General features: G+C 55.3%; 1 long non-coding RNA gene across 1 annotated transcript in view; it reads right to left on the reverse strand.

The window, feature by feature from the left end:
* The window catches only part of LOC104148926 (uncharacterized), a 41,691-nt gene extending 25,333 nt beyond the window's left edge, over nucleotides 1–16,358 (reverse strand). Inside the window, exons 1-2 of the long non-coding RNA XR_695225.2 lie at nucleotides 16,058–16,358; nucleotides 13,639–13,774 (exon numbers count right to left, since the gene is read on the reverse strand). This is a non-coding gene — a long non-coding RNA (uncharacterized lncRNA). The remainder of the gene's footprint in view (nucleotides 1–13,638; nucleotides 13,775–16,057) is intronic.
* Between the last annotated feature and the right edge of the window lie 1,577 nt (nucleotides 16,359–17,935).

The raw sequence follows: 17,935 nt of genomic DNA on the forward strand, positions 1-17,935 counted from the left end.
AGTCTCCTTATTCTTTCGTTTTGTGTGAGAACTGGGAGCACCAGATAAAAAGTAATCGGGTGGCAGTTCTGAAGCAACAAAAGAAACGTGTAATTAAATGGTGGTATTTGCTGAGCTAGAGTGAGTGTTACAGAGACCGAAAGCACGGGTAACTTGAGAAACCAAAAAGACAGGTTCTTGGAAGAAAAATCCACGGAGGGCCATTAAGCTCAGCGTGGGGACGTGCAGGGACGGGGAGGGCTCAGGGCCGCAGCCCGGCACGTCCGGCCGACAGGCTGGGATAGCAAACAGCCCTGGGGGAAAAAAGTGGTTTTGGAACCGTTTTTGAGACTAGATGCAAATGTGGAGTGGATTATGGTTCACCTGACACGCTGACTTTTCTCCCAAAACGTGCAGTGCTTCACCCTCACCGCCCACGCTGGGGGAGCACAACCTCACCTCGGCCAGAGCTGCGGCCGGCGTCGGACTCGGCCAGCCGCTCCCCGGGGACGGGGATGGGGATGGGGACGGGGACAGGATGGGGATGGGGATGGGGACGGGGATGGGATGGGGACGGGGATGGGGATGGGGACGGGGATGGGGACAGGATGGGGATGGGGATGGGGACAGGGATAGGGACGGGGATGGGGATGGGGACGGGGACAGGATGGGGATGGGGATGGGGACGGGGATGGGATGGGGACGGGGATGGGGACAGGATGGGGATGGGAATGGGGACAGGGATGGGGATGGGGATGGGGATGGGGATAGGGACAGGGATGGGGACGGGGATGGGGATGGGGATGGGGATAGGGACAGGGATGGGGACGGGGATGGGGATGGGGACGGGGATGGGGACGGGGATGGGAATGGGGACAGGGATGGGGATGGGGATGGGGATGGGGATGGGGATGGGGATGGGGATAGGGACAGGGATGGGGACGGGGATGGGGATGGGGACGGGGATGGGGACGGGGATGGGAATGGGGACAGGGATGGGGATGGGAATGGGGATGGGGACGGGGATGGGGACGGGGACGGGACGGGGATGGGGACAGGGATGGGGATGGGGATGGGGATGGGGACGGGGATGGGGCTGGGACCGGGGACGGGGACGGGCCGGGGACGGGGACAGGGACGGGATGGGGATGGGGATGAGGACGGGGATGGGAATGGGGACAGGGATGGGGCCGGGGACAGGGCCGGGGACAGGGACGAGGACGGAGATGGGGATGGGACAGGGACGGAGATGGGGACAGGATGGGGATGGGGATGGGGACGGGGATGGGGCCGGGGACGCGGACGGGGACGGGGACGGGACGGGGATGGGGATGGGGAAGCAGAGCCGCAGAGTTGGCGGGAACAGGCCTGAAACAATCAGAAAATTCTTCTTTGCTTTCCTGCCTTCTCTCTCTACATGAATGTTTTAAAATTAATTTGCACTCAGTACAAGTAGGGGATTTTTCAGATGACTGACATCAGTGAAAATGAGATTTCTTCACCAAACTTCCTTTAACAAAACTGCAGTAAGCAGGGGACCATTTTAACGCGCTGATCCGTGCAGTTGGCTTTCTAGCAAAGTGGTCAGCACTTGCCTTTCTGCGATGTGATTAAGGAGCTCAGGTGCACAGGTACAGTGCTGGTTATTTGCCTATTAATTAATACTCCAGGCAACACATTTCTTTTAATTATACCACGTATGACAGCTGTTGCCAGCAGACAAAGGATTTCATGATACCACGCACTCTTAGCGCTGGCCCTTATTTAGGCGGGTTTTGAGTCAAGGAACCAGAAGACGCCCTACGAAGGGACACGGAGCCAGGGCTCTCGGCGCAGTAGGAGTTAGTCTGCGCTGTGCGCTGCGACTCCGGAAACGAGATGACTCAGAAGAGGCACCTGGCTTGCTGGTGAAGTACCGCGAGGCGGTGGGGAGACCCCTCCGGCCGGCGCTGCGGGAGGGGAGCCCAGGCAGGCGCTGCGCCCGCCGGTCTCTGACGGGGGAGGCACCGCGCTGCGCTGGCTTACAACAGCTGAAACCTGACCCACGGCCTTATGTTATTTCTGCTGTTTTAGACGCACATAAAGCTCTGAAACATCAGAATTCTGCAAGTTCCCATGCACGCACCAAGAGATTGCATCACCTCTCCCGGGGGAAGGGCATCCCCGTCCAAGGAGCGCCTCGCTGCCGGCCGCCTTGCCCGGCCCCCCTTCTCTTGCACCGTCCCTCTGCTCTCGCTTCCCGACGCCTTCTTGCGCCTTGGCTTGCGGGGGCTTTGCCCAGGGCTAGCAGCCTGGGGTCGCGCCCCCTTCCTCTCCGCCGAGGCCTCCGCTCCGAGGTTTCCAAGGGGTCCTGAGCCCCCATCAGGTCCCCCTAGGAGTCACCAAGTTTTGGAAGAAAGGCTTACCGCCGTGGAGACCAGAGCGACCCCGGGCACGCTCTCCGCGGCGGCCGGGGCGAGCTGGGCCGCCCCCGAGCAGGCCTGGCCACGCGCGTCCCCCGCCGCCCGGCACAGCCCGCGCTCCCGCCCGCCCCGGGGCCTGGGCCGCCGTCCCGGCCCCCCGCCCCGGAGCCCCTTTCGCCGGCCAAGCCTGCGCGGGCCGCAGCCAGTCTTTGCATTTCTGCAGACACGTCCCGAAGGTGCATCCCAGCAGCGGCGACGTTAGAAACACGGTGTACTGACAACGGGATAACGTTTTAGGTTTATTGTGTTCTAACACTCCGATGTTTCCTGAGCGTGCTAAAAAACGCTACAGAGATGTTAAAATCTTATTGTACCCTGTGCAATAGCATATGTCTTCCCCTGCTTGACTTAAGCTCAGCAGTCATGTATGTCCCACTCTTCTTGTGCCATTTCCCAAGTTTTGCCTGTTTTGCCCCATTCTCTAATAACGGACAAGGACAGCTTTTGGAGCGTTCAGAAGCCTTCCTCAAATCACTGCTGGGTGCCCAGCTGCTCGCGCTAGCTGCCGGTTTGCTCACGTGGAGGATGATTTTGCAGGTTTGCTCAGATGTGCACTGCTGCTTGTTAGGAAAGACACTTGAATCACAGGGTGGTCTGAGATGGCAGGGGCAAGGGACAGGGTCTAAAGCTCTGCTGGACGGAGGAGTTAATGGAAATTACTCTGTGAAGCATCCTGAATGTGCCCCTGCTAATGACTGCAGCCAGGACAAACCAGGGCTCTTGGCTCAGGTAGTGAAAAGGTGCCACTGCACGTGCTGCTGGAGGAGTCGGTGACAGCAGGTGAGTGTCCCTCCACAGCCAGCACGGAGCTGCTGGAGCAGCAGCAGGGATGGTGCAGGTGCCCGGAGCATCCCGAGAGAGCCCTGCCCGGCACAGCCAGCACGGAGCTGCTGGAGCAGCAGGGATGGTGCAGGTGCCCGGAGCATCCCGAGAGCGCCCTGCCCGGCACAGCCAGCACGGAGCTGCTGGAGCAACAGCAGGGATGGTGCAGGTGCCCGGAGCATCCCGCTAGAGCCCTGCCCGGCACAGCCAGCATGGAGCTGCTGGAGCAACAGCAGGGATGGTGCAGGTGCCCGGAGCATCCCGAGAGCGCCCTGCCCGGCACAGCCAGCACGGAGCTGCTGGAGCAGCAGCAGGGATGGTGCAGGTGCCCGGAGCATCCCGAGAGTGCCCTGCCCGGCACAGCCAGCACGGAGCTGCTGGAGCAACAGCAGGGATGGTGCAGGTGCCCGGAGCATCCCGCTAGAGCCCTGCCCGGCACAGCCAGCACGGAGCTGCTGGAGCAACAGCAGGGATGGTGCAGGTGCCCGGAGCATCCCGAGAGAGCCCTGCCCGGCACAGCCAGCATGGAGCTGCTGGAGCAACAGCAGGGATGGTGCAGGTGCCCGGAGCATCCCGAGAGCGCCCTGCCCGGCACAGCCAGCATGGAGCTGCTGGAGCAGCAGCAGGGATGGTGCAGGTGCCCGGAGCATCCCGAGAGAGCCCTGCCCGGCACAGCCAGCACGGAGCTGCTGGAGCAGCAGCAGGGATGGTGCAGGTGCCCGGAGCATCCCGAGAGAGCCCTGCCCAGCACAGCCAGCACGGAGCTGCTGGAGCAGCAGCAGGGATGGTGCAGGTGCCTGGAGCATCCCGAGAGAGCCCTGCCCGGCACAGCCAGCACGGAGCTGCTGGAGCAGCAGCAGGGATGGTGCAGGTGCCCGGAGCATCCCGAGAGAGCCCTGCCCGGCACAGCCAGCACGGAGCTGCTGGAGCAGCAGCAGGGATGGTGCAGGTGCCCGGAGCATCCCGAGAGCGCCCTGCCCGGCACAGCCAGCACGGAGCTGCTGGAGCAACAGCAGGGATGGTGCAGGTGCCCGGAGCATCCCGAGAGAGCCCTGCCCGGCACAGCCAGCACGGAGCTGCTGGAGCAGCAGCAGGGATGGTGCAGGTGCCCGGAGCATCCCGAGAGCGCCCTGCCCGGCACAGCCAGCACGGAGCTGCTGGAGCAGCAGCAGGGATGGTGCAGGTGCCCGGAGCATCCCGAGAGCGCCCTGCCCGGCACAGCCAGCACGGAGCTGCTGGAGCAACAGCAGGGATGGTGCAGGTGCCCGGAGCATCCCGAGAGAGCCCTGCCCGGCACAGCCAGCACGGAGCTGCTGGAGCAGCAGCAGGGATGGTGCAGGTGCCCGGAGCATCCCGAGAGCGCCCTGCCCGGCACAGCCAGCATGGAGCTGCTGGAGCAGCAGGGATGGCCCAAGTCTCACTCTGTTGTTACCAAACCTTCCCCCAGAAACACTGAGATTGGCAGATACAACTCAGGCTCTGGCAGGCAGCATCATGCTGGGATGTCTCCGTGCTGTCCCACTGCCATGCGTGCCCATGCCCGCAGCCCGTGCCCTGTGGTGGAGGCGATGCTCCCTCCCGGGCACCCTGCTCCGTCGGGGTCCGTGGAGAAGGTGCCAGGGCTCGGTGGGAAGGCAGGGGCAGCAGGGGGTCCCACGGCTCAGAAGGCAGCCCAGCGGGACCCCGCAGCAGGCGATGGCAGCGTCCCGCCGCACGAGCCCCCCGGGCGGCTGGCACTGCCCACGGCGAGGCCAGAGCTCCCACCCGGACTCCCCTCCGCCCCGGGGGGCACCGCGAGGGGCCGCGGGAGCTCGCTGCCCCTGGAAGAGGCCCCCGGCAGCACTCGGAGGATGCAGCCCGTCCGTTCGTCTCCCCCGTCTGAAGACACCAACCGGCACGGAGGGCTGGCGCGAGGCGAGACCGCTGAGCAGGTTGCTCTGCACCAGGCTGCAGACAGTCTCCAGGAGCGATGTAAAAAGCATCATCTAGATGACAAGGCACAAGAGCTGGTTCTGCATGGAAATAAATGCATAACGTTGTGATGGGTACGTGCTGGCAGCACCGGCTGCGTGCAGCACCGCAGCGGGGCGCCTCCCCAGGCGAGGCTGACCCGGCCGCTGGCGCGCGCCCCGCGTTGCGCCGGGCTGGGCAGGCGGCCGGGACACTGGCGGGAGCTGGCAGCACGGTAGCTCGTGCCAAGGTTCACCTTTGCCCATCAGGTGCTGTGCCAAGAGCAATCATTACTTCATGATTAGGAGTCTCGTTCTGTTTTGGAACTGTCTCTCCGCACCTGCAAAATGAAAGTATCTCTAAAAGGCCAGAGATGAATTTGATGTAATAAGACATTTGGCACAGTCTGCTGCAAAGCTTATGCCAGTCTGCAAAAGCTGTGTTTATTGTACCATCTCTTTCTGCGCTATTCTGAACAGCCGTGCATGGCAAAAGCATTTTGAAAACTGCCTTTTCCTCCACTTAGACAAACTGTTTGTCTGATGTTCTTAGCAGCAGCCAGCGAAGGGAATAGATAGCTTTCCAAGCTGTCTCGTTAGTCCGGTGTTTCTGTATGAACCGCTGAAGAACTGCATAAGATGAAAACACATCTCTGATGTGAGCAAGAGAGGAATTCCCTCCTGCCCCCGAGGTACTGCTCTGCGAGAGCCTGGCAGGGTCTCCGAGCAGGGGCAGGCGATATTGCACCGATGCAAGCTCATCTCTGCTGCATGTGTGACATTATCTTCCTTGGTCTCACCAGGTTAATTCCAGTTGCTCCTAATTATCAGGAAAATAGGAGTGCAATACTTGTTTCATTTTATTTAATATCAGGCTTCCTCCCCTTGGTGTTGTAAAACATCACAGGATTGTGGAGGTTGCTCTAAGTCACATAGGAAATGATTTAACATCACTGCAAATCCATACCTCCCAAACAGACTGCAAAAACCCCATTATCCGGGCAGTGCTAGAGCTACGGTGGTACGGCGCAGTGCGGTAACCGTGGGGGGAGCGCCGCCGGGGACCACGGTGTGATCGATCGGCCAGGCTGCAGCGAGGGGCCGGCCGGACCGTGCGGGGTCGGCGGGTGTACAGACCGTGCGGGGTCGGCGGGTGTACGGACCGTGCGGGGTCAGCGGGTGTACGGACCGTGCGGGGTCGGCGGGTGTACGGACCGTGCGGGGTCAGCGGGTGTACGGACCGTGCGGGGTCGGCGGGCGCTCGGACCGTGCGGGGTCGGCGGGCGCTCGGACCGTGTGGGGTCGGCGGGTGCTCGGACCGTACGGGGTCGGCGGGTGCTCGGACCGTGCGGGGTCAGCGGGTGTACGGACCGTGCGGGGTCGGCGGGTGTACGGACCGTGCGGGGTCGGCGGGCGCTCGGACCGTGCGGGGTTGGCGGGCGCTCAGACCGTGTGGGGTCGGCGGGTGCTCGGACCGTGCGGGGTCGGCGGGTGTACGGACCGTGTGGGGTCGGCGGGTGTACGGACCGTGCGGGGTCGGCGGGCGGTCGGACCGTGCGGGGTCGGCGGGTGCTCGGACCGTGCGGGGTCGGGGTTTGCACCGCGGAGGCTCGGCAGCCGCGGCGGGCGCGGGGCGCCTGGCCCCGGCGGCAGGGCGGGGGGATCGGGGCAGCCCCCCGGTGTGACAAGGGACGCGGCTGCGCCCCGACGGTCTCCCACGCAGAGACGGGACGGGGCCCTGGGGTGAAAGACGGACGCGGCCACGGCCCCTTGGGAGGCTGGAAGGGAGACGGACACGCAAGGCAGAGCGGGGTGTCTGCTCTGCACCTGTGAAGTCGCAGCGTAACTCGGTCGCCCCTGGTTTAGCTTCCCCAGTTACCGCCTGTTTGGTTTCGTCCTTTATGGACCAGCTTTACTTCCAGATTAGATCAGTGCTGGCACTGGCAGTGCTCTCTCGGGCTATACTCACACTTCTGTGTCTTTGGAGCTGAATTAAAACCTTTTTTTTCCTGTTTTTTTCCCTCACCATCCTGGAAAGTCCCAGGACCAGCACTTACTGTCTGTCACTGCTACAGCAATCGAGTCCCTATTTACATCTCTGTTTCCCCCCAGCAGCACTTAAGGAAGGCCTGATAACAGCTACAAAACATTTGCATAGCCTTAAAGGGAAGAAAAGAGTCAGAGTGAGGCATGTTGGTGGGGGAGTGGGGAGGAAGTTTCTCAGGACATAAGGAACAGACTTAAATTTCGGGTTCATTCCTTCCAGAGCAGATGAAGTGATGCTTGCAGCACCCCGGGGTGTCACACCGCCGAGTTCGGGCATTTGGGGACACGCAGGAAGCAGGTCTCGTCCCACCCTAGGGAAGGTAGTTTGGTGCAAATGCAAACACCCCAGACAAGGCAAAGGCAGGCACCCCCGAGGAAGGTGGGCTTGGTGCCATCCGACACAGGTCGCGGGAAGCCCTGGGGCACCGGCAAGACGGCAGGGATTTCAGGGAAATCCTGTCCCGGGGGGCCTGGCAGCCACCCAGCGCATGCCGTAACGGGATTAATGTCCTCACTGAAGTCTAGGGCCTGGACGTGAGCTCCTTTGAGCAGTGACAGCACAGGACCTATGTGCAGGCCTGGCCCAGCGTTTGAGGGGAGCCAAAAAGCCCCTTGGGCCGGAGGGCCGGAGGCTGCCCAGGCAGTCAGGGAGCGCAGGGGCTTTGGTGGTGGCGCTCAGTGTCACCTGGAAGGAACCACACCAGGAACGGTGGCCTCAGACCCCAATAGAGTGATTTGGCCAGGACACCCGAAGGAGGGTCACCTCCGCTCCCAGAAGCTCTGGCACTACCATGCTGGCAGCTCTGCGGCTATCCAGGTGCTGCTGCCAACCACAGGGACTGCACGGGAGAGAGGCGACGTCACCTGAGCTATCTGCGCGGTCTCGAAGGACTGAGAGTCCTGCCAGCTGAGCTGCCCCTGCAAGCCAGCCTGGTGGGCAGCTCTGCAGAGCCACGTGCTACGAGCCAGAGCAGCCCCCTGGGGCCAACACAGTCAGACCGAGAAGGAAGGAGATCCCAGCCCAGCCAGCAAAGAGCATGATTATCTGCTGGCAGTACTCTTTAATTAGCAGTAACAACAGCTAATTAAAAAGGATATGCATTAACCATAAGCGAAGAATAATGCCCTGTGAGGATAAAAGCAGTGTGGATAAAAGTTTCATCACCTCCTGTCCAGCAGCCAGAAGAGCTTGCACAGGCCTCCCTGGGACCAAGCAGCAACACACGCACACACACACATACACACACACACAGACACTGGGTGTTGCAGCCCTTGGCTGGAGATCACTGCCTCCACATCCACGATGCAGCCCCACGATCCCTGCCGGACCCCCTGTGCAGAGCCCCCCAAGCACACGTCACTGCCCCGGGCCTCCAGCTGCGAGGGAGCAGGCCGGTCAGAGCCTGACAGCTACGTCCCCGCGTCCGGGACATGGCACCCTCCTCCGGTGCCACCCGCGAAGGCAGCCGTGCACATGCGAGGACCGGCAGCAATGTGACAAGGGGTGTTTGCTTACAGAGCAACGAGCAGCACTGCTATGGCAAGACAAGACTTTGGGGATGAAGTTTCAACACATAAACAAAAAAACAGACCCCCACGAGTAAGAATCCCTAAGTAGCGTAGTAATGCAGTTTGCTGCACATCTACAGTTTGCAATTTTAAAACAGTGTTTGTTTAGTCATGTTGCTCATCACCATTAGCACATAATGGGACACTGTACTTCAGTCTAAATGAACTCATAATGAGCACTGTAGCAGGTCTATTGAACAGGAGATAAATAGGTGATTACTCTGACTCTGCCCTGATGAATGGAATTGCTCAGGGAGTTATGTGCCTTTTCCATAACCTTTTATAGAGACTCCATAAATCACAGCTGAATGAGTGACCCATTAGGAGCCGTAACCAAAAAAGAAGACGACTAACTTTAAAGAATAAAACGCAAAGGGCTGACACTAGTAGGCAGTGACAGACGTGATGCGAAAACTTGGGTGATTAGGACCCTCCTAAGGAAGGAATGGGAAGATGTGACAGGATAACGGAGGGAAGTAAATGGCTCAAGAGTGGTGCTAGAGGGCAAGTTTGGGGAGGATAATGGACTTAGTCACAGAAAGACCTACCCTTCAGGGCTGTCCTCCTGGGCTTGAAGGTAAACAGAAATGAAATGAACATTAAGGGAAGAAAGGGAAAGGGCAGGCAGACAGTCCACTTCTACATGAAGGAAGAGGAAATCAGGCAAGCAAGAATTTAGCAATGGGAACTGGAACATCAAAATGTAAAAGGATGGAGAATGCCCAGAAATAAATGATAAATCCTGGAGAACAGCAGTTGAGTAGATGATGTGGTCAGGGAAAAGGACTGTTGCCTAACAAGCAGGGAGCAAGGAACATGGAAATGGTTGTGCGCTTCTGCCCAGAGCTGGGGCACCCGCCTGCAGGGGCCTGAAATTCTGGCATCAGATACGAGAAGGGGTACTTCGGGGAGAGGAAACACAATGGAAAAGTTATAATGTCTAGGACACAGTCTGACCTACTAACATTAACGAAAGGTGGTGTGAGTAGGAGGTGCTGGGGACAAGCCACTCCAAATCACTGTCAGCCATCTGTATCATTTAGAAAAAGAATCATTAGTGGTATCAAAAAAAAAAAGACAGCAGCACGTTGCAAAGCAGGAGTCTATTGGAATTGCTGCGTAATTAATATGTGATATATGCGCTGTGTAGGATAACAGTGCCACAAAAGCGTTCCCCAATGATGTCACGCTGCAAGGTTTGGAGGATTCAGGTAAAGCTTTCATTCAAACAATCACCTAAGCAGGAGAAAGATAAAATAACCATTCCAATCTGCCCTCTGCATACAAAAGCAACTCAATTTCAGATAGCTTAATAGTGTTTCACTGCAATTTCATAGACGCTGAAACATAATCAAAACTGCAATGCAGCTGTGTTAAGAATTAAGGAGGGGAGTTCCTAGAAAGGGCTTTGCTGACTCATTTGCCCTTCAATACCAGTCGTCAGGCTCACTGTGGGACAGTACCAGGGCAGGGGTTGGTGGCTGTGGAAATATCAGCTCAACTACTTCAACAAGGACAAGCTTCGGGGAACTGTCCTGTGCCAGCTAGGAGGGGGGCTTAGACCAGGCATAAGGTCACACCCTGCTGGGGTCTTTCCCATTCAAACTTTTGTAATAGGAACACTGGAAAACATGGAAAGGCTTGGGTTCCTCCAGAAACAGCCTGGTATGCTTGATGTTGGTGGGGCAGCACTAAACATCAGCAAGATTATGGGCTGTACAGATCCATCTGCACAGAGTGCTGGCATGTTTAAAACACAACGAATTTGAACCAAAAACATCTAGAGAAACAGTTTCAAAGAGGTGGGTAGCGGTGGGACTTTGTCATAGAGCAGGGAAGGTGTGTATATGAAGAGAGAGACCTTTCTAACAGCAGAAGCAATTGGAAACTGTATCAGAATGGGAAACTTCTGAGATGGAGGGGAAACAAATGGTACAAATGGCCAGTTATAGGATACATGGCATAATCATTGATCCAAAAAAAAAGTGGCAACCTTATTTTAGAGCTCATTTAGGAAAATGACGAAGGTGTCGTAGAAAACCGGATCATGAAAAGTAAATATGGATTGAGTGATCATGACTTGAATCAGTGTACCTAATGGATGGCTTATAAAGATGCCATAAGAGAACATGAGTGTTGTTGTACAGGCCTTATCAACACCTGGAACTTGGTATATAAGGCTAAAAGTTCATGTCTGAGAATGACTGGCTCCAACAAGAATGAGCGAGGAGAAGGGTTACAAGCATAGTCAGTGAATGACTGGACATAACTAGCCAAAATATATGTAAGGAATGAGCTCCTGCAAGAGTCCTCCTTTGGCACCAGGGGTGAGCGACCTGGCCAGTGTTAGCATGGATCTTCCTCTGTATCTCAAAGATGTTGCACAGCGTGTGTTCCCTAGGTGTCACAGAGGATTGGCTGGGACAAGTCCAATGGTTTCTTCTGGTTGCATGCCCGTTCTCCTAGGGTGTGGTTGTCCCGTGGCGTCAGGGCCCATCTTGCATTGATGCTGCAGCGCTGCTGACCACGGTGCCTGCCCTGCGCTAGCTCCCGTACAAATACAAACAGCTCCTGTACGGTTCTAAATAAACATATGGTGCCTGATGTGGAGAGCCGGGGTGATGAAGTGGTGCAGTCTAACTGTAAGTGACGTGCCCAGGTACTTGGGGACTCAAGGGAACAACAGGACACGGCAATGCAATGCAGCAGCCGGCCAACTGTCATTCTGCAAGGCAGACAAAGACGTTGAAGCAGATGCAGAGGCAGATAATGAAGCGGTTTCTCAGACATTCACTGAATGCACATCCCAAACGTAAGGGATGGCACACGAGAATCACAAACGAGAGTGCTTGAAAAGTTGGCAATGTGGTGCTGAAGAGTGCTATCATGAGCCATTTGAGATGGGAGCTCATCTCACTAGCGAGGGAGTGACAGACAGAGAGGGGACTTGGTGCCAAGAGCCCAGTACGTGAAGACAAGCAGCTTACGCTTCATATGGCAGAGAAATGGGTTCCAGTGCAGCAATTGAAAGAGAGGTGACATAGAGTAACACAGAGATCTTTGCAACAGCTTTCTGACCAGACTACTGGGACAGGACTGCATGTGTCACAGCAAGAGAAAAGGATGTTGCAAACATGAGTGAGAGATAAAGAAAGCTCCAACTAGGAATTTAGTTGTGCGAACAGCCAGAAAACATTGTCTGTTAGAGAGGTAATGGGAAAAGAACCGGCAGCTTTTGGGTGTGAGCAAGATGAGGACAGAGCTGTTCAACCAGAGGCAGATTTGGAGCAGGGGTGCAATCTGTGAGCTATCAGCATAGAGAGAGGAATTTGCTTGCAAATGAGGTTTTCCAGAGCTGAAGGGTAGAGGGCAAAGGGGAGAACTGAGGACGCTGTCACCCTAAAAAGCTGATGAGGAGAGGAAGAGCATCCTCCAGCAGACCTGTTTAGGAGGTAGTTAGAGAAGTAAGAGGAGAGCAAGGAGGAGGCAGAGCCGTGGAAGATGAAGCACAAAACCTGACATTAAAAAAAAGATTGGCTGATAATATTGAAGGTGATTTACTAGTAAAGGGGAAAAATGGAGATGAAAGGGTTGAAAACCATTGGGAGATGCAGGTTGCAGTGTTTTAGGGTCCTATCAGCAAAGACTGCCTTGACTTTTGTCATAAAAAATACAGCTGCTCCGCACTCTTAGCCAGTACCCCGTGTATGCAGCATGTTCAAACACGTTACCCTGCCATGGTTTCATGCTCCGGTCTCATGGAGGGGTTAAGAATCTTGCTTTCTGTTCTTCAGAAAATAGTTCTGTATCCTTTACAGAGGGCTAGGAATGCCAGGCATAACGGGTGCTTTAAGTATTTGTTTATTCTTATTCGAGTGAAGCTTTTGATGTAGGCCTATCCGTTACTTAAAAGCCAGTAAGTTGGGAAAGGATGAAAGAAAGTGAAATGGTCTGTATCATATCATTCTGTACAGTATTTGTATATGCTGAGTATTTCATTTATTCTGTAATCTGCAGATGGTTTGAAACTGAAAAGCCGGGCTATTCCAGTGGCAGCTCTTTTGTTCATGGAATGAGCTGTGGGTTATTCAAGCAAAGCAAGCGAACACCTGATTAATAGCAACATCTATCTTTAAGGAAAAAGGCTGTCATTAAACTGAGCTATTTTGCAATTCCCAAACATATTCAACATTGTACTTTACACGGCAGAAGCCTGAGTTCCTTCCTTCCTTCTGGTTAGAAGATGTAGTTGCATATACAGGCAAAAAAGCGTAGGCGAAAAAGTGCACAGGCTGTAAGCACAGGCCCTGCTTATAGCTGAATACAGGGGAATCACCCAGGGCCCACTGGGACCCCCTTGGGGAGCAGGTTTGGACCAGGGTATCTCCTGTTGCGGAAAATCCCGGTGCAATTTGCCTGCAGAGGACCTGCACCCAGCAAACCCATGGCAAATGCTTCCCGAAATGTTCAGCTCCTCCATCCCCCCGCTCCAGCCGGACAGGGCAGCTGCAGCCACCTCCGTGCAAAGCCTCAAGCTCTTTTCATCCCGCTGGTCAGCTGTTTCTGCTAAGGATTGCTAAAAAGGTCAGTTCTCAGAAGCAGATTTCCCAAATCTGAGCTGCACTCTGCTCCCCGTCAGGGGTCCTGCTGCCCCGTCCCCGTCGGCAGCTCCGCTCCCCACCAGGACCACCGCCACCAGGACCACCGCCACCAGGACCACCGCCCGCGGCCGCCCCCGGCAGCGCCAAGCCTGCCACGAAGGCTGCTGCTGTGCCATCACGCTCTGTTTTGGTAAGAAAGTCTTTACTTACTAGAATATTCCTGGAAATCTGCTGTTGTTTCCAAAATACACAGCTTGCCTGAGACTTCCTGGAATGGCAGGAGAGACTCTAGGTTTGGAGAACAGGCAGTACTTCCGTCTTTCCATACACAAAATGGCTTGTGACCCTGAAAAAGCCAATTAAACAGTGGACAGAGAAGAAAGATATATAAAAATCTTTTAATCCTAGCACAAAATCTTATATTATAGAAGATGAACAAATACTTCCTCCACAATGAAATGATTTTTTCTTTTTTTTTTTAGTAAAAACTGAAAGCTTGTTGATTTCTTTTTTTTAAGACAAAATGCAAAATTTCCTTTTTTTTATGGTGATCAGAAATGAAGATAAAATACAGCATGAAAGGGCAGAAATTTAACTTCTCACTGAGAGAAATGTGCACATCCCGGCCCCCCCAGTTGAGGCCTCTTACTCCTATCAGCAGCAGCCCGGTCCCTGCAGCACCGACCCCACGACAGGGCGCTGCGGCAGCTTTCAAACGTGCTTGTGGCTGCAGGCGCACGAGTTGTCAGAGAGGAACACCACCAACAGCATTTACCCCTACTCTGCCAACCATGGCATGGGCAGCGTCTCCGCGGTGGGAAACGCTGCTCCGGGGGCTCCTCGCCCGGGGCGACTCATCGCCACGTGGCAGAGCGGGCCCCGAGCGCAGCCAGGACGGCCGCGGAGACCAACGGCCACCTCCTTGTAACCTGTCCTTCACCGTGATACATGCTGTATCCCAAAGAAAGTCTCCATGAAACAGCTAGGATCACAGCTCTCACCCCCCCCGGCACTATTCCCTGAGATGCCACGCAGGAGCAGCCAGTTCTGCCACTTTTGGAGGTGCATCTCCTAATTTCTCAAAGTGACTCTGCAATCAGCTCAGCACCTTTTATCTCTGCTGTTTCCAACTGAAGAATTCTTGCTTCTAGTCATTAGGCCTAAAAAGCAGGAGTTTGCAGTTAGGTGTGCGATGAAGCAGAACAGCACTATCATGTCAATCTAAGATCATCCTGCACAATGTCTCTGTTCTTCTGCCTACAGATGCTGCTGCCTGCGTTTGTGAAATGGGCATTTCCTTTCCATACAAGACTTCTCTTTCTGTCCATCCATACCATTTCTATGGTACTCCATGCACATGGCTGTGGACACAGCCGTGACAAAATGAGACAGCAGCATTCACAAAGGTTTGAAGCCCAGGTAGACCATAATCAAATGAGGGCAGAAAGGAAAAGTATACAAAATCAAAAGATGGACACAGGCAATGAAGCAAACAAAGGATTTGGAAAAATTACCATCTATCTGTCCCAAATATCCCATATGCCTTTCCCACAGCAGTATGTGGAGTTTCTAGTCTTTTTGAAAACTGCAAGTTTTAAGGAAAAAAAGATGGAGCATATAGGGCCATTACAATGCAGGAATCTGACTAGAACAGACTAGCTCGGGCAACGGAAATCCACATGACAACAGGTCTGAACTAGCGAAGACAGACCTGGTATGGCCATCCTAATGTGTTTAAGATAGAGAGAAGAAAAAAATCCTGGAGAAGTCACTTTTTTCAGCTCACATGGATTACTGGATTTTAAGCAATGTGCATTGGGTTTAGCGAGTGGGGAGAATACGTACACCTTTGATTATTGCAATTCCTGAGAGACTGCTGCTCAAATCTCCTCCGACTCCCATGTTCAGAAGGCAGTTCATAATTTTTCATACAAGTTGATGAACTGCAGCTAAAGTGGAAGTAGAAATAAGAGGGAGCAAAAGTTGTTCAGTGGAAGATGGAGGCAGTAGTTTCAACAGTATTGAGAGAAAAGGGCAGTGAGCCATCTGTGAAGTGGCATAACCTGGCTTCTGCTGGCCCGGTTAGAGCTGAGAGTTATGTAAAGTCAGAAAACAGCTGATTCCCACTGCCCTAACTCCACCGACTTCTGCAGTTAGCACTACTTTAAATTAAAATGCACCTTTAAGTAAAGGTGAAATATAGTCCACAAAGAAAACAACCCAGAAAAGACTTAACCGTGAGTTGCCTAACCAACACTAACAGGCTGCAAAACGCCTGCCCTTCCTTCGGCCTCTGCGCCGCGGGGCCCGGCACGTTTCCCTGCTTGTTCAGAGAAGGGTGCTGGGCTCCTCCTGCAGGCTGCACCTAAGCCACATGGCCAAAGCCATTCAGACTTAGCGAGTGAAAAGCTACGCAATCCATTAAATCACCTCTGTTGTACTGTACCTAAGGAAAAGTAAACTTAAAAAATAAAATCGCTATAAACTGATTTCTCTGTATAGAGGAAACCATCTCTAGAGAAGAGGGAAAGAATGTTTAAGCGTTGATTTTTACTTGGAAACGCTGAGTGGTAATTCGTTTTCAGAAACACTGTAGGTAAAAACTGCATTATAGGCAGACATTACTTACAGCGAAAAGCCGGGCAGAATGCCACGCCGTTCATCTGATGCGTGCTTTCCTCAGTCTCAAGGGTATTAGCACACAGGTGAGACAGAACAAAAGAAAAACTCTGTAACCCCATGGCCAGTCTATGTCCAAAGTGCATAAAGTCCCAAGGTCTCTGCAGATCCAGGAGTGTTGGGGAACATTTCACAGAGGCACTTCAGCTGGTTCCCCAAAGCCCCGTGCACCGGTGCATTCACAAGACCGCGTTCAAGCCAGCCTGGAAACCTGTGGCCCAGACAGAGCTGTTCTGCAGGCTGCATCTGGCCTGTGGGTTATGCAGTTGCTGTTCCTCACTGGTATAGTATTTTATTTCATTTGCGTTATGTTATTTTGCATTTTGCATAGCTTCTATTTTTGGTGGATATTCTGGATATTCTGCATTTTAAATGTCATGTTTCCATCCCTCAGTTTTAGAGTAAGAAAAAACTGGAACTGGGCTATCGCCTCTAAATGTAAAAGTAATGCTCGTTTAACTTCATGAGATATTTTCCTTCTTAACATATGGCAAACACCCACAGTAACGTACAGCCTTTTTCATCCAGGAGAGAATGCAACCATTTTACAGACTCTGATCCTGTTTTAGCTGCCTTCTCCAGACTAAAACAAGAGGTCCTCTACAGAAGCTAAGGGAGCAGTCAACTATCCTCTATGTTCTGATTTATATGTTGTATAGTCTGGCTTTTTGAAGGCAATTTTGTGAGAATGTAATTGGTTTATTTGCATTGTGACAGTCACGAAAAACATGGGAAGAAGACAAGTGACAAATGAAGCCATCAGCTGTGCTGTGTAGGAATTAAATACGTTATACTGCTAATTAGTAAAGTATCTGCTATTTCCTTTAAATAGGCTGTTGCTGAAATCCCAAAGCCATTTTTAATTTCATCAGCGAGTATCCCCAGCAAGCAGCTCTCATGTGGGCAAAAACACTCGCAAGGCCGCTGACTTGTGCCAGATGCTGCTGCCAACTTGTACGTTATTTAAAGTCACCAGAACTTCCCCGGAACTTGTGCCGGGGGATGTGTCCGCGCTGTCAGCACCTCCCCGGCGGCGCTGCCCGCGGGGACCCCAGGTGCCTGGAGCGGCAGCCTGGGGGGGGCAGCGGGACCCCCCAGGCAGGGGCAGGGGGATCCACTGGGGGGGGGAGACGGGACCCCCCCCAGACAGGGACAACAGGACTCTTTTGGGGGAGCAGAGGGACCCCCCCAGGCAGGGGCAGGGGGATCCACTGGGGGGGGACGACGGGATCCCCCCAGGCGGGGGCAGCAGGACTCCTTTGGGGGAGCAGAGGGACCCCCCCCAGGCAGGGGCAGGGGGATCCACTGGGGGGGGGAGACGGGACCCCCCCCAGACAGGGACAGCAGGACTCTTTTGGGGGAGCAGAGGGACCCCCCCAGGCGGGGGCAGGGGGATCCACTGGGGGGGGAGACGGGACCCCCCAGGTGGGGGCAGCAGGATCCCCCAGGCGGGGGCAGCAGGACTCCTTTGGGGGAGCAGAGGGACCCCCCAGGCAGGGGCAGCAGGACTCCTTTGGGGGGGGGGGTAACGGGACCCCCGTGCGCGTCCGGGGCGGAGCGGGGCGGAGCGGGGCTGCGCTGGTGCCGAGCCGAGCCGAGCCGCCCCCGGCCGCGCTCCCGACGGGGCGGGCGCTGCCCCCGGCCCCCGCTGCCGCTGCCGGTCCCGCTGCCGGTCCCGCTGCCCCCGGCCCCCGCTGCCGGTCCCGCTGCCGGTCCCGCTGCCCCCGGCCCCCGCTGCCGGTGCCGGTCCCGCTGCCCCCGGCCCCCGGCCCCCGCTGCCGGTGCCGGTGCCGGTGCCGGTGCCGCAGCCCCACCTGCCGGCGCTTCG

The sequence above is a fragment of the Struthio camelus genome, chromosome 5 (assembly GCF_040807025.1).
Source record: "Struthio camelus isolate bStrCam1 chromosome 5, bStrCam1.hap1, whole genome shotgun sequence".
Classification (NCBI taxonomy): Eukaryota; Metazoa; Chordata; class Aves; order Struthioniformes; family Struthionidae; genus Struthio; species Struthio camelus.